Source organism: Quercus robur, chromosome 2 (assembly GCF_932294415.1).
Source record: "Quercus robur chromosome 2, dhQueRobu3.1, whole genome shotgun sequence".
Lineage (NCBI taxonomy): Eukaryota > Viridiplantae > Streptophyta > Magnoliopsida > Fagales > Fagaceae > Quercus > Quercus robur.
Window position 1 is genome coordinate 39226565 of NC_065535.1, and position 14778 is coordinate 39241342.

Sequence of the window (14778 nt, forward strand, 5' to 3'; positions counted from 1 at the left end):
TATTCTCTTATCTTCATGGATCCACCGTGTTTAATTTGATTCCTCGAGAATTTCAACAAACCCCATTTCCCTTTAGTAGATTTGACAAGCGACTCGATTTGCTAACCAAATCGCATTCAAAAAATCTGACTCCCACTTGCCTTTTTTTCTTTCCATTATTAATCTTACATTACATTGTAGGTGTAAATGCACTTTTAGTCTTTACATTTTAACTTTTTTAAAAATAAAATAAAATTTAGTCTCTACATTTCCATTTCACCACTTTTAGTCTCTAAACCAATTAGCGTGTGTTATTTTAGTTTTTTCCGTCACTCAACAAACGGAAATAATTGAGATGATTAACGGAGGGATTAAAATATTATTAAAAATTCAATGTAGAACTCATCACTCATGCCACATCATATTATAATTTAAAATATTTATTTCTCAATTTTAACAAAAGAAAAAATATGAGTTAAAAATTTTAAAAAAATAAGACCACACCAGAATATAAGAACAAGAATAGAAACCCAAAAACCCAAATTTGGCTCAACGTAAAATGATTTCAAAGTATAAAATATTTTCAAGTGAATATTTTTCAGAAATGAAAATGATTTCAGGTGTTTGGTTGCATTACAATAAATGTTTTGGAAAATATAAGGTGTTTGATTGTGTTTCTGAAAATCCTCTAGAAAACACATTCTCTCATATTTTCTCAGCTTCCAAACAAATATTATAATAGGAAATCTGGATATATAAACCAAATCAACAAAAAAACATAACAAAAAAAATTCAATCTTCCTAAAAAATAAGCATCGATCGTGAGAGAGGGAGAGGGAGAGATAGATTGAGAGAAAGAGAGAGGTAAAGGACCACAGATTGGTGGGTGGGTCTGAAGGAGGCGAGATGGGTGGGTGGGTCTGATAGTGGCGAGATCGGTGGGTGGGTCTGAAGGAGGTGACGGCGACGAGATTGGTTTGTAGATCAGAGATCGTGTTAGCTTCTCGACTTTGATTGGTCAGAGGGAAAGAGAGAGGGAGAGAAAAGAGAAAGCTTTCTTGACCGGCGGTGTAGATTTGTGGCAAAGATGATGACAGTTCGGTGAGGCTAAGGCCTGAACCTACGGCACGATCAGACCGACGAAGGTTGGGTTGTCTTCTTCATTATCCAAATTTTTATTCTTTCATTTTCTTGGCAACCAAACAAAGACTGAAAAAGAACTGAGAAATGATTTTGCTTGGGTTTGAGGATGGGGGCTTTGGAATTTATGATTTATTTATTTATTATGGTGTTTTTATGCTGAATTTTCTGGGTTTATGAATTTTATTTGCTGTAGATTTCGTCGTTGATTGAAAGATGAGAAAATCTGGGTTTGAATTGTGATTTTGTATATCTGGGTTTTGTGGTTTGAGAAAATCTGAGATCTACTACTAGGTTTGTGTTTGTGTTCTTGTTGGAGATCGATTTGTGTTTGTGTTTGGTTGACAAGAAAGGGTAAGAAAATGCACATAAATCTGGGCATGTGTTCTTATGTTTAAAATCTAGGTCTATGTTCTTTGGTGTTCTTGTTGAAGATGAACATAGATCTTGATATATTTTTGGATTTTAATTTTTTTTTTCAATTTTAACTCTGCTAAAAACTTAAGAAGGTTAGATTTTTTTATTTTATTTTATTTTATCTGATGAGTGCTACAGTGAATTTTTAACAATATTTTAATCCCTCCGTTAGTCACCTCAGTTATTTCTGTTTGTCGATTGATAGAAATGACTAAAATAACACGCATTAATTGGTTTAGGGACTAAAAATGGTGAAATGAAAATGTAGGGACCAAAATGGAAAAAAAGCCAAAATGTAAGGACTAAAAGTGCATTTACGCCTATATTGTATTAATTTGTTTAAAATCACAAATTAATCTCTTAACTTATATATTAAAGTATGTTAAACACACAATATTGTAATATGTAGTATGCATTTGGCTTGAGCTTATTTAATTTTTTACTGATTACTTTTTATTAAAAATGTGCTAAAGTATACTTATATTTAAAAAAAAGTGAAAAAAAAGAAGTTTTAAAAAACTATACATAAAAACTAAAAGGTAATCAAATAAGTTTGAGACAAATAGATACTTAAATGGACTCTAAATTTTAATTTATTATTTTGAAACTATAAAATTTATTCATTCGATACATCTCTAATTATTGAGGTGAAAGGGGTTTAAGTGATAGTGTAGCGGTAATGACATCAATTTTTTGCCTCATATTTATTGTTTGAATCCTATCCCCTCCCCACTATCTACTTTAAAAATAAAATAAAAAAATATTAAAACACACTTTTAGCCCTTATAATTTGAAGTTGTTTTTACTTTAGTCAATTTACATTTCAAAATTTTCATTTTGGTCCTTCATATTTGATATTGTTTTTATGTTGGCTTTGTTGTTCATTTTTGTTAGTAAATTGGTGACACCTAGCATTATAGAGGTGTTGTGTCTTAATAGACAACACTAATTTGGCACATAACAGTATAATTACTAACATAATAGACTTATGTAGGTGATGTGTCTTAACGGACAACACTTATCTAAAACTAATAAACCAAATTACTAATAAAAATGGACTTATATGAGTGGCATGTCTTAAAGGATGACATTTCTCTGGCTCTTAACATACCAAAATCACTAATATAAAATGTACGATGGCATATGAAAATGAAATTAAACATGAGGTGTTAAAATAAAAAATTTGAAATGTAAAAATCTAAAATGAAAATGCTAAAAGTATACTTTAATTAAAAAAATATATAAAAATCAAGATTTTTTATATGAAAATATTATAACTTTTATTTTTATTTATTTTTATTTTTTAAGAAACAAACACGCACATACATGAGAGAGGGAATAAAGTAAGTATAAGAAATTTATTAGAAGTAAATTTTAGCTAAATCGACTGATAGAATTCAATATCATTAAATAAAATATATTAATTTAAATATCATCTACACCAATAATTAATTGTTATTTAAGCCTAATTATAAAATGCAATCATAACAGCCTAGTTTAAGGTCTATCTTATCTATTTAAAATAAATAAATTTAATAAAGAAATAGTAATCAAAGGGCAGTAGGGATTTAGATCCCAGACAATTATTGAACGGCGCGAACACTGTGGGTCTGTGAGATGTAAAAGTTGGATAGAAGAAGAAATAATAATAATAATAATAATAATAAAGTTAAAAAAGTTTTTGACTCAAGGGCTGGGATTGGAAGTGAGTTTTTAATTTTTAATCTCAGCCATTGGTTGGGTGACCAAATGTGGATCTGGGCAAGAGTTGCAGGAGTCATTGATGGAGTAACTAGTGTCATGTCACATTACTATTTACTTAAAGCTAAGCGTGATGCACGGTGGCTTATAAAGAAGTTGGGAGAGAGAAAATTTTATCAATGATTGGTTCTCAAAAGCCTAAAAATATTCCTTGGCTGAATCTTTTAAAATTTAAAGTAAAACAGGAGGCATAAAAAATAAAAATAAAAAGGGATATTTCTTCGGAATTTACTATTAGTATCCCGTGCTTCACTACTGGGCTTTAATTTGGTTCCTATGATTAAGAAAGAAAGATATCATATATATGAGGTGGAGAATGGAGATGCTGGGTATCTATATATGTATAGGTAAGCCCTCCTCTTCCATGTGAATCACATTTTCTAAGTATTTAACTAAACGAATATTATTGCACATTATAGTTAAAAAAAAAAAAAAAAGCCAAAGTACGTATTTACTCTCAATAAAAAAAAAAAAAAAAAAAAGAAAAAAAAAAAAAAGAAGAAGAAGAAGATGTTTGGAGAGAATGAATTACTAAAAGTGGAAAGAGCTTCAAAGTACGTATGGGGATGGAAATACCAATAACCACAAATTTGAGATGTCCTATATTAATCATAGCTGTATCGTATATGTATGGAGGGCCACTTAAATTAAGCTTTCGGCGTTTGGCCACTTGACGCATGGCCGTTTGTGGTGTAAGATCGAGGCTAGCTGATGATGAAGAAGCAACATTTCACAACTTGTATGCCTGTCTATATATAAGAGACGACTGATGTTTGATGATGATGAAGTAACATTTAACAACTTGGGTGTTGGGACCATCCATCCTCATGACATTTGCAACATCTGATTGACATGCATGTGAGTGAGATTCTTGCGTCTCTCTCTCTCACTTGTAATTGTATATCATATATTCTCATCACAAAAATTATTATTAATTTTTTTTATACAATATAAAAATTCTACTATAATTTAATTTAAGTATATATATATGTGTGAAACTCCTTTTTGGAGATTTGAATCCCAACCCTTACCTCCCATCACAAAATTAAGCCATCAAAGAAACACAAATATTAATGTAGAGTATCAATTATGCATGCCTTTAACTACTACAAAATTACTCCATTTTATTTGGAAGCAAAGCTATGATCGATGATCTTTTTAATTTATAAGTGTGTTGTCAGAGATATTTGTTTGGGGTTTACTTTATATTGTACTAGTAATACAATACTTGAATTGCAAGCCTATCTTCTGTTATACCCTAATTAAGGCTGCCTTTCAAGGGTTTTCTACTGTGTATGTAAGCCTCTAAAATTGAATCAAATTAATTTTGCTGTACTCTCTCTCTCTCTCAATAACAATTCTAATACGGTGTACTATGTCCTTGTCTACTTCCCCAAAGGTCATCAACTCATTCACATGCCTCACTATGACAATGTCTTCTGATTCCCATAAATAATACTCTCCTTTCTTAATGTCTTCTAGCCTGCAACGGTGTCTTCTCCCCGATATATATATATATATATATATATAAATGTTGCCATCATCTAGCCACCACCTGTTGCCTACTGCCACTAGTACTACCATCGTTTTTCTCATGTCTGTCACCATTTCTCTATCGATGCCCTCCAAGCACTAATGCACCTATATATCCTTAGGCCATACCAACCATCCTCCAACTATATTACTTAGTCATCTTTTGACCACAATTAATTGCTAATAGTTTCCATTCAGTACTTCTAATAACTATCTCTTGGTTCTAGTTAACTCAATTGGTAAAGTTTTATAGTGGTTAAATAAGATATCTGTGATTCAATATCCGCCTACACTAAAAACCAATTGGTGTCTTGCTCTAATGATAAAAAACTATTATTAATTAAGAGCGAACGACATAGGTTGAAACTCTCACTCAAAAAAAAAAAATCTCACACATTCCACTTTACATTAAGCTCAGTCCATTCTATATTATATATATTTGATCTGATGACAACATTTTTTTCCCTAATTACTCAAGGCATCCTTAAAATTTTGCCTTGAGTTTGAAGGGAAATGTTAGAGATATTAGTACTACATCTATTGTAAGCTTATCTTGTACTACTATAAGGTTAATTTACATCATGATTAGAGCTAGTCTTTATAAATATCCTTAATTTACTTAGTGTATGGTACACATCTTAATAATAAAGATATAACTTCTTAAGGGCTTTCTATTGTGGACACAGATCTCTAAGGCCTAATCACATTAATTCTATTAGGAATGGCACTAGGGCAGGATGTGGGGTGTCACATCCTTGCCCCATCCCCTCTTTAGGACAAAGAAAACTTGTGTGAGGTAGAAGTAGGGCAAGCCAAGACAAGATTTCTATGCTAATGAGATAGAGACGATAGAAATATGATTGAGGTGACAATGAGAATACCAAGAGAGAGATGAGTGCCGATCTTGAAATAATAATAGAATAGGTCTAATAAATAAATTATAAATGAATTATGTATAAAAAAAAACTAAATTATATAAATAAATAATTTCAATAAGATTTGTGTGATTTCATATAAATTAAAATATGCATGTATATTTCAATTCGCACAAATCTTTTGAAAATTATTTCCATTGTTATCTTTCCATTGTATTATTTCTTTATCTTTTAATTCTTTTTTATGAATTATTGTTGATTTGCACAATTTCATATAAATTTTAATTATCTTATATTTTTATATTCTTAATAATATATTTAACAAAAGATTCTAGGTGAGGTTTAATTAAATTTTTTATTTCTCTCTCTCTCTCTCTCTCTCTCTCTCTCTCTCTCTCTCTCTCTCTCTCTCTCTCATATCCAAGTCAATATTTCTACCAGAATTTAGAATTAAAAATATTTGGAATTAAAAAAAAAAACTATCTACTATATAAAATTTTAATATGATAAGAATAAATATTTTTAAAGCAAAAAAAAAAAAAATTAATTTATCAAAGGCGTTGATGCAACTTCACTTAATAATATAATCATGTAACAGTCTTCACTTGTCAAAAAAAAAAAAAAAAAAAAAAAAAAAAAAAGAAGAAGACAAATTCAACACATAACTTGATAAATTAATACCAATCAAGTAAAGATTAATTTTATATAAAGAATCATGTATCATGATTCATGTATAAAATTTTATATATAAGAAAGAGATAAATTTTTCAAAAGGAGTGTTGAGAGAGAGAGAGAGGGATTGTTTGTGTGTGAAAGATTTAATGACTAATGTTGACAATCTATGTTGTAGATCCTTGGGAGACTAACTTATGAAAGTTGAAATCCCAAGTTGTTATGAGAAATTAATTATCAATAATGATTTAGGACATTTACATAATTTTTTTATAAAACATTTTAGAATTTTATTTGAGTGAATTTATATTATCCCATAATTTTGGAAGCCTTATTGAAGTGAGTAAGCTCACATATCCACGTTTTTTTCCCCCAAAAAAAGAAACTAAGTATTAATTAAAAATTTGGGGGAAATCCAGTAGTTGATCTATCGAATTAGCTAGCTAGCTAGCTAGAGGAGCTAGCACACACCTCATGATATATGGTGGTAGCAAAAGTCGCCAAAGTTGGGTAAACCAAGCTTCTCGAAGATCACCTGGCGTGCTGCGGTTGGATGTTTATTCTTAATTAAATTTAAACAGAGAGACGTTAGACGTACAAAAATACCGAAATTGATGTGACATATCTAGCACAAATCATTCATGAGATGAGACCATGAACACTGTTAATTTCACACTCCAAAACCATATATACGGTCTATCTAGGATTCGCTTATTTTATTGAAATTAAATTTTTTTTATTAAAAATATTATAAATAAATGTAAAAGTTAATTGAAATAATACAGTGTGATCCATAAAAAATACAATAAAACTCATAAATAATAACAAAAATAAATTAAATAGTAAAATAAATTGGTAAAATTAATCATATCATACGTAACGTTAGATAGATCTTAAATGGATTTCGTGATCTCCTTCTACAGCTCCACAACCCTTAGGGGTGGATCCCACTAAAATTTGGAATTTTGGGAGTAAATGAGGAAAAATTTGACAAAAAGACAAGAGGGAGAGATCGATCAAGATGCTCATCAAAATTCCTCAAATAATTGAAAACGACAATGTCTTACAATCACATGCCCACTTTATACATCACATAATGTAATAGTGTGTGTGGTCATTTTCAAATTTTTTTTCCGTACTTTATTAATTATATGCCGTACCACTTCTTCCTTCCTTTCCCTTCTCTTCCCTTCCTAGAGTAATGCTCAAGTGATTGCCCATCCTCATGTTATATGTTCCAATCAAACCAAAATTTTGGTTAATTTAGAAATTATAGATTTCATAAACTGAGAGAGAGAGAGAGATAGAGAGAGAGAGAGTGATGGAATTATCCCAGATGCATAGCTCATTCTAGGAATTAACACATATTCCATTTTTATTCACTTAAAAAAAAAAAAATCCCATAGGAGTCCCATTTCATCTTTATAAATTAAGGTCGTCTACATAACAAATTTTCTATAATATTCATATATAAATTATTATTCTAAACGTTTTGGAAACACAAATCAAAAGAAACAAAGAAAACTAATATAGATAATACATATCCCATTTTATGAAGAAAAACCTAAAGTTGTATGAATGATTTTGGTTGAGATTTTTTTTTTCTTATAGATATTAGGGGATTTAAAATGTATGATGTTCTCTTCATGTTAATTAATCTTAACTATCAAGTCAATATACCAACGCATTTCTTTCTTGTGTAGGTGAAATATGAATTCAAATCTTTTATTCAAACAAAAAATTTTATCAATCACATGGGGGACCCTTACGTAATAATGAGGTCATATTCAATTTTCCGTAACTTATATGCTTTACCACTTCTTCCCTAGAGTAATGTTGAAGTGATTGCCCACCCTCAAATGTAGCAATCAAGAAAATTTTGGTTAGGAAAACTACAGATTTGAGAAATTGAGAGAAATGGAATTATCTCAGATGTTAACTTCATTCTAGACATACATGTTTCTTGGCTCTAAAAACAATCCACCGTCGGTTTCCAGATTCATCTTGATAAAGGTCTAGAGAACAATGTTCTATAAAATTCAGATATAAGTTATTATTCAAACTCTTAGAAACGAATAAAAGGGGACAAAGAATCTTAATTAATATCGATAATATATAGCCAAAGTTATTAAAAATCTAAAGTTGTATGAATAATTATGGTTGGGACTTATATTCTTCTTATAGATCTATGATGGGATTTGAAATGTATGGTGTCCTCTTAACCATTAAATCAATACAACAACGAATTCTTTTTGGTGTAGGTGAAATTCAAATCCAAAACCCTTTTTTAAAGACAATAAATTTTACTAGGTCATTTATATGGAAATGCTTTCACCTGTAAATTCTTGTGCCTTTTCATTCATTCATATGCAAGATTATGTTTACCATTGAGTATTGAGGTTTCTGAAAATGAAGAATTAAAGCAAAGGTTATCTCATTCTCATGTAACCTTAGCACAAAATAATTAATCCTAAAAAAGGCCACAAAATTCACCAGCGGCTTCGCATGGAGTTCAGGTGGTCACAGGACCACCCTGACCTGGCAAAAAAATTAATTATTATATATAAATTTTAAAAATTTATGATTTTATTATCCTTAAAAAATATTTTTATCACCCAAAATTTTTTTAGGCTCAACATAATTAATTTTTGGACAAAATTTGGTAATAAATTTGATTCTAGACTAAGACTACAACCCCACTCAATATATATATATACATATATATATATATCTTTTTTGGATGTGAATTATGATAAATTCCATTCACCATTGGATTATATTTTCTTTTTATATCCTCCATATTTGCCAAATTTCAAAAAGATCAGAAATTAATAGCTATGTCATCAATCAAATCTTTAAATTTTGAGTTTTTGTAGTCTAAAATTACATAAAAATTTAAGTTTATGAATCAAATAATAAATAACATTCGATTAACATGAAATTTGACATATGTTTTAAGAATAAAAAGAACATGTAATTCAATGATTATATGTTCAAAATATAGTTGTAGTCTTAGGCTACAACTATATTTGTAGCTAAACTTTGTTTTGAATTTTAGCCCCCTTAACAATATATTAAGTCATTACAAACAAAAAGAAAAATCCCAATAAAGTTTTTATCTAACTAAAATTTTTAAGAGATGTAACTTGTAATATTAATAATGAGACTATCATGCAAGTATTTCAAAATAAAAAAATTTGTAGAAAAAAATTGTTAAACTTTATGTATTTGTGTGTGCACGCATTTTGGTCAATATATGAAATTATATTTTTATTAAATTTTGGTCAATAATGACCCCAATGAAAAAAATTTATGAAGCCGCTACCGACAAAATTGCCTAGTATACCCAACAATCTCAATGATGTTGCTATGAGTGTTTAACCCCAAGGCGTAAGAGCGGAAAAGGAGAAATGTACGTGTACGTAGCACTAGCGCCAATGAATTTGTTTCCTGTTATGTAAATATGTTTTACACTTCCAATTCCTTTTATTAGGATATGAATTATGAAGACGACACTTTTTTTTTTTTATAACGATCTAGTTAAGAGAACATAGAGAAATTCATTCAGTTTTCGGTTTTCATTGATTCTGGAAAGATGTAGACAATATATATGTATATAGAATAAAATTGTGTGATATTGGGTGAGTTTATAATTATACATGTGGCCAAATCTAAAGCAGCTGACACAGCATCTCAATTGCAAATAGGAACGAAACAAAGACTTAACAAAAGAAAAAAAGAACAAAACAAAGTGGCCCATTTCGTATTGTCCTGTCCATGTGCCTAAACAGGGTATTTCGTGCCTCCTCATGGCATCATCCACGGAATCTTGGTCTAACTCTAAACTCTAAACTATACAGTGCTCCACAAAGATTGAATTTCTAGTGTATCCAACTTAGGCTCACATCATTGCCACGTTAGTTATATAATTAAGCTCCTTAATAAATTAAAGTTCCCTATATGTATAAAATTTAATCGAGTAAACCTACCATATCTATATACTTATTAGGTTTAGCTAAGGACACATAACTTCTTTTTTTAATATTATATTTAATTAAGAGGATCATCCTTGCTTGGTGAGTGGTGACACCTTAGTCTACCCTACCTAAGATGTATTTTTTACATTAACATGATAATATCAATAAATCCATCACTGCATGATTGATTGAGTTTCCCCCAAACTAAATCCAGAGTAATAGGTTTTTTTTTTTTTTTTTTTTTTTTTTTTTTTTTTTTTTTTTTTTTTTATAAATGAAATATCGTGTTCTGCTACAATGCAAACATTGTCAGTAGAGTCAACAAGACAGGGCAAAGACGAAGACGACGCCGACAAAAACAAAAAAAAAAAAAAAAAAAAAAAAAAAAAGACAATAAGATATATGGAAGAACAGTTCCAAGTTAAATGCATGGAGATTCCAATGCATGCAGGAGCAGGACCACCGGTATCTGGATAATTAATCACATTGAAGCAGACCTATTTGTATGAGTAGTAGTCGTGTCGTTGCTTGTTAGTTTCCCAAATGGCCTCCATCATTACCTACCTGCAAGCAATTGCCAGTTTGTTTGTCTTCTGCATTGGCAAATATCTGCCATATATACCTGCCTACTTGCAAGAAGAACAATTAATGATTTGCTCAGTCAAGTTACTTATTGCTATCTACAATTGCTTCTCTTATACTGGCTACCAGACATGTATATCTATATATAACTGGTTGGTACATATATGCATGGTACATGTCCTGGGCATTCCAAGTGGAACATACCCTAGCCCTAGCTTATTTAGCTAGCTACCCTTACCCATGTCTTTCTTTGCAGATGCAAATTAAGTTTGCCCACCACCTGCATTTCTCAGTTTGTGAGAAGTTACTCGGTTATCTCCAAGTGCTACTTCTATATATATATATATGCACGCTGAAATAAAGATGTTTTCCCACGGTTAGAACTATAGATTTGCCTGCAAAACTGCTTTTTACCTGGAGGCCCGATCCAGATTCTAGACTTGCTGGTTGGGTCGAAGCCCATCAAACTAATAAGGTAGCTAGACCGACTCAATGGCGAAAATAGCCAAATAGCATATTTTTGCAAACAATGTTGTAATTTAACACTGTTTCAGAAATATGTAGGGATCTACCACTTTTTGAATACTTGAGTTTGTTGAAATTGAGTTTTCCATGGTACTCAAGTTTCATGAACTCGAGTACCATAAAAAATGTTTCAGCAAATTTGAAGTATATTTTTTCAAATAAAACAAGTTTTTGGAACTCGAGTTTCACGGCAAACTCGAGTTTCATAAATTCGAGTTTCAAAAATGTGGTAGATTCTTACATAATAGTAGTAGATTGCTAATTTTTTTACTAAATAATGGTAGTGGGCCATTTTCGCCTCGACTTAACACCCGAAATTAAAGTCCAACCAGTTGGCTACCATTTGGTCGGCCTCAACCACATATCTCCACCCTAAATTGCATGTACCATCCAACCTACGTTGATAGTTAACTGACTCGAAGCCCCACAAAGGTCAAGCTTGATTGAGGGTACCCTATCCAATTTAGGTAGGTCAATCACAATACACTCGTCTAAAAGAGAAAACTTAATTTGTGGTTTGATACTCTTAAAGTATAGTGGCATGATACTCTCTTTTCTCGCATAATGAAATTTATTATCATGTAAAAGAAGAAAGTACCACATATAGTTGTACTCCTTATGAAATACTTAATAATGTTTTCAAAAAAGAGTGGCCGTAAAAACTCATTGCCTCTCACATTGTCATTTGTTGCAACCACAACCCATCTCATGTCCTTTCAACCACTTTGGGGGGTGATGCATTCTTAGGCCTATTCCAAATTTTGGAGATCCCCACTTTCCCACTCTCTACATATAATATACAAGGTGACACAATTCCACTCTTCTTTTGATTATAAATATTATTTATAATTAGTAGGAAATAAATTTACAATAGGATAAAAATGAGTGATTGTCAAGAGTCTCGTAACTCAACTAGTTAACTCCTCTTAATTCTACAATGGAAAAATTCAAGATTTAAATCTCTCTATCACCATCAAATTATATATATATATATATATATATATATATTTATATAAAAGAGTGCACAATAGTTTTCCAAAATCTTCTTTAAATAATTAGATTGATATAAAAAATATGCAGTTTTGTATTATATTGGCTTTCCTTAAATCTTTCACATCAACATTATTATTATGTAACTTTTTTGATAGCATTCATAAACTCTATATTAACTGATAGACCAAATAATTACAATCCTCCAGACGGTCCAGCCTGGATGAAGAAGGGTGCCACAAAGACAGCCATTCAATGCCGCAACGGCTACGTATCAACGAGGAGACCATTGGAACCACCATTAAGGCCACATTAAGCAGGCCTGAGGTGTTACAAAGAAAGCAATCAAGCCACCATTAAAGAAAGCCAACGGCTAGCAAGAAGAAGAGCCTATTTATAGGCTCCCCAAAGCTCAAGACAAGGTACGGATAATATCCACTCTTATATACAAATTCTCTCTATTCTTGGATTAATTCCAAAACCATCTTTTTCTAACTTTGTCATCGGAGACTCTATGACCGGCACCACATCGGTGACCACCTGAGAGAATTCCTATTTGCGGTTTCTTACAAGACCTCTGACAAGCCAGTGTTGGGAACCCTTTGGACCAACCTAATTACTGACGATTTCAGCATCATCAGTTTGGCACCGTCTGTGGGGACGAAAACTTTAGACCTTTGTTTGAAAGTGTAGTTCCGTTCGATTCTAAGATCTAGATGGAGTCCAATACACCGCAAGATTCTACAGCATTACCTTTGCAAATCCAGACATTTACAGCTAGCGTGGAAGAACTCACCAGGCAAAACTAGGAGATGAGGTTACAATTACAATAGGATGAAAATCGCTTACCCACGAGGATTAGGACTAACAAAAACAATGACGAAGATAGCCACAAAAGAGATGATTCTCAACGACCAAACTTCCAGATGAAGCAAACTCAGATCTCCTTAGGAACATGAGAAAGGAGATGGATGAACTAATGAACAAGATGAAGGAAAAGACAAATAGAAACTTGAACCGGATGGTTAAGAGGAAAACTCCCCCTTCACTACACAGATTTTGGAGTGTCCCCTGCCACCTAAGTTTCGACTTCTGGAGCTTAAGTCATTTGATGGCCTGAAAGACCCACTGGATCATATAACCACATTCAAGACTACCTTGAGTCTACAACAGACCCTAGATAAGATCTTATGCTACTCTTTTCCTACCACCCTCAAAGGGGCAGCATGAGTGTGGTTCAGCAAAATGGCAACCTCGTCCATCGACAACTTTGAACAATTAGGCAGTTCTTTCGTGCACCACTTTGTTGGCGGGCAATGTCAGAAGAGGCCGGCAGATCACCTACTCACCATCAGGCAAGGTGAAAAAGAATCCCTGAGGTCATATGTGAAGCGTTTTACTAGAGAAGTGCTAGAGGTTGACAAAGCTAATGACAAGGTGTAGTTAACCACTTTTAAAGCTGGGCTGAAATCCAGAGAGTTGATAGTAGCCCTCACGAAAAGTCCTCCGCAAACAATGGTCGAGATCCTATTGAAAGCTCAAAAGTACATGAATGGAGAAGATGCCCTGGCTGGGATAGGAGGAAAGAACATGCCTAAAGAAAAGTATAGCGCTAGAGACCAAAGAGGATGTAAGAGAGAGGGGATTGTTAGACCAGCTCTAACGGGAGTAAGCAGAGAGACAATAAAACGCCAAGAATGGTAAAATTTACTCCTCTGGTTATGCTTGTTGACAAAATTCTGATGCAGATTAAGGACGATCACAACCTCAAGTGGCCAAAGCCATTGCACTCCTCACCCAATGTACGAGACAAGAGGAAATATTGCCACTTCCACAAGGATCACGAACATTACACTGAAGATTGCAGAGACCTAAAGAAGCAGATAGAAGAACTGATTCATAAAGGGAAGCTGTAGAAATTTGTAACAAAAAGGGAGTCCAATTAATCTAGAGACGATCGCAAGGAGAGGTGCGAGACTAATCCTAGGGACAAGGATAATTCGTATAGTCGTCCACAAAGAGCGATAGGAGAAATAAAGATGATCACTAGGGGACCATTCACTGGCGGATCCTTTAGATCCCCAAGAAGTCACAGCAGAGATATATAAACAGTGTCCACAAGATACCTCCCTTGAAACAAAGAAGAAAGACATGCATGGACATCTTGTTTTCAAAAGAAGACTCTAGAGGGGTGAAGCAATCACACGAGGATCCCTTGGTTATCATGCTCATGATAGAAGGATTCAACACCAGATAAGTTCTAATAGATAATGGCAGCTATGCTGACATTATCTACCTTTCGGCTTTCCAACAGTTGAAAGTGGATC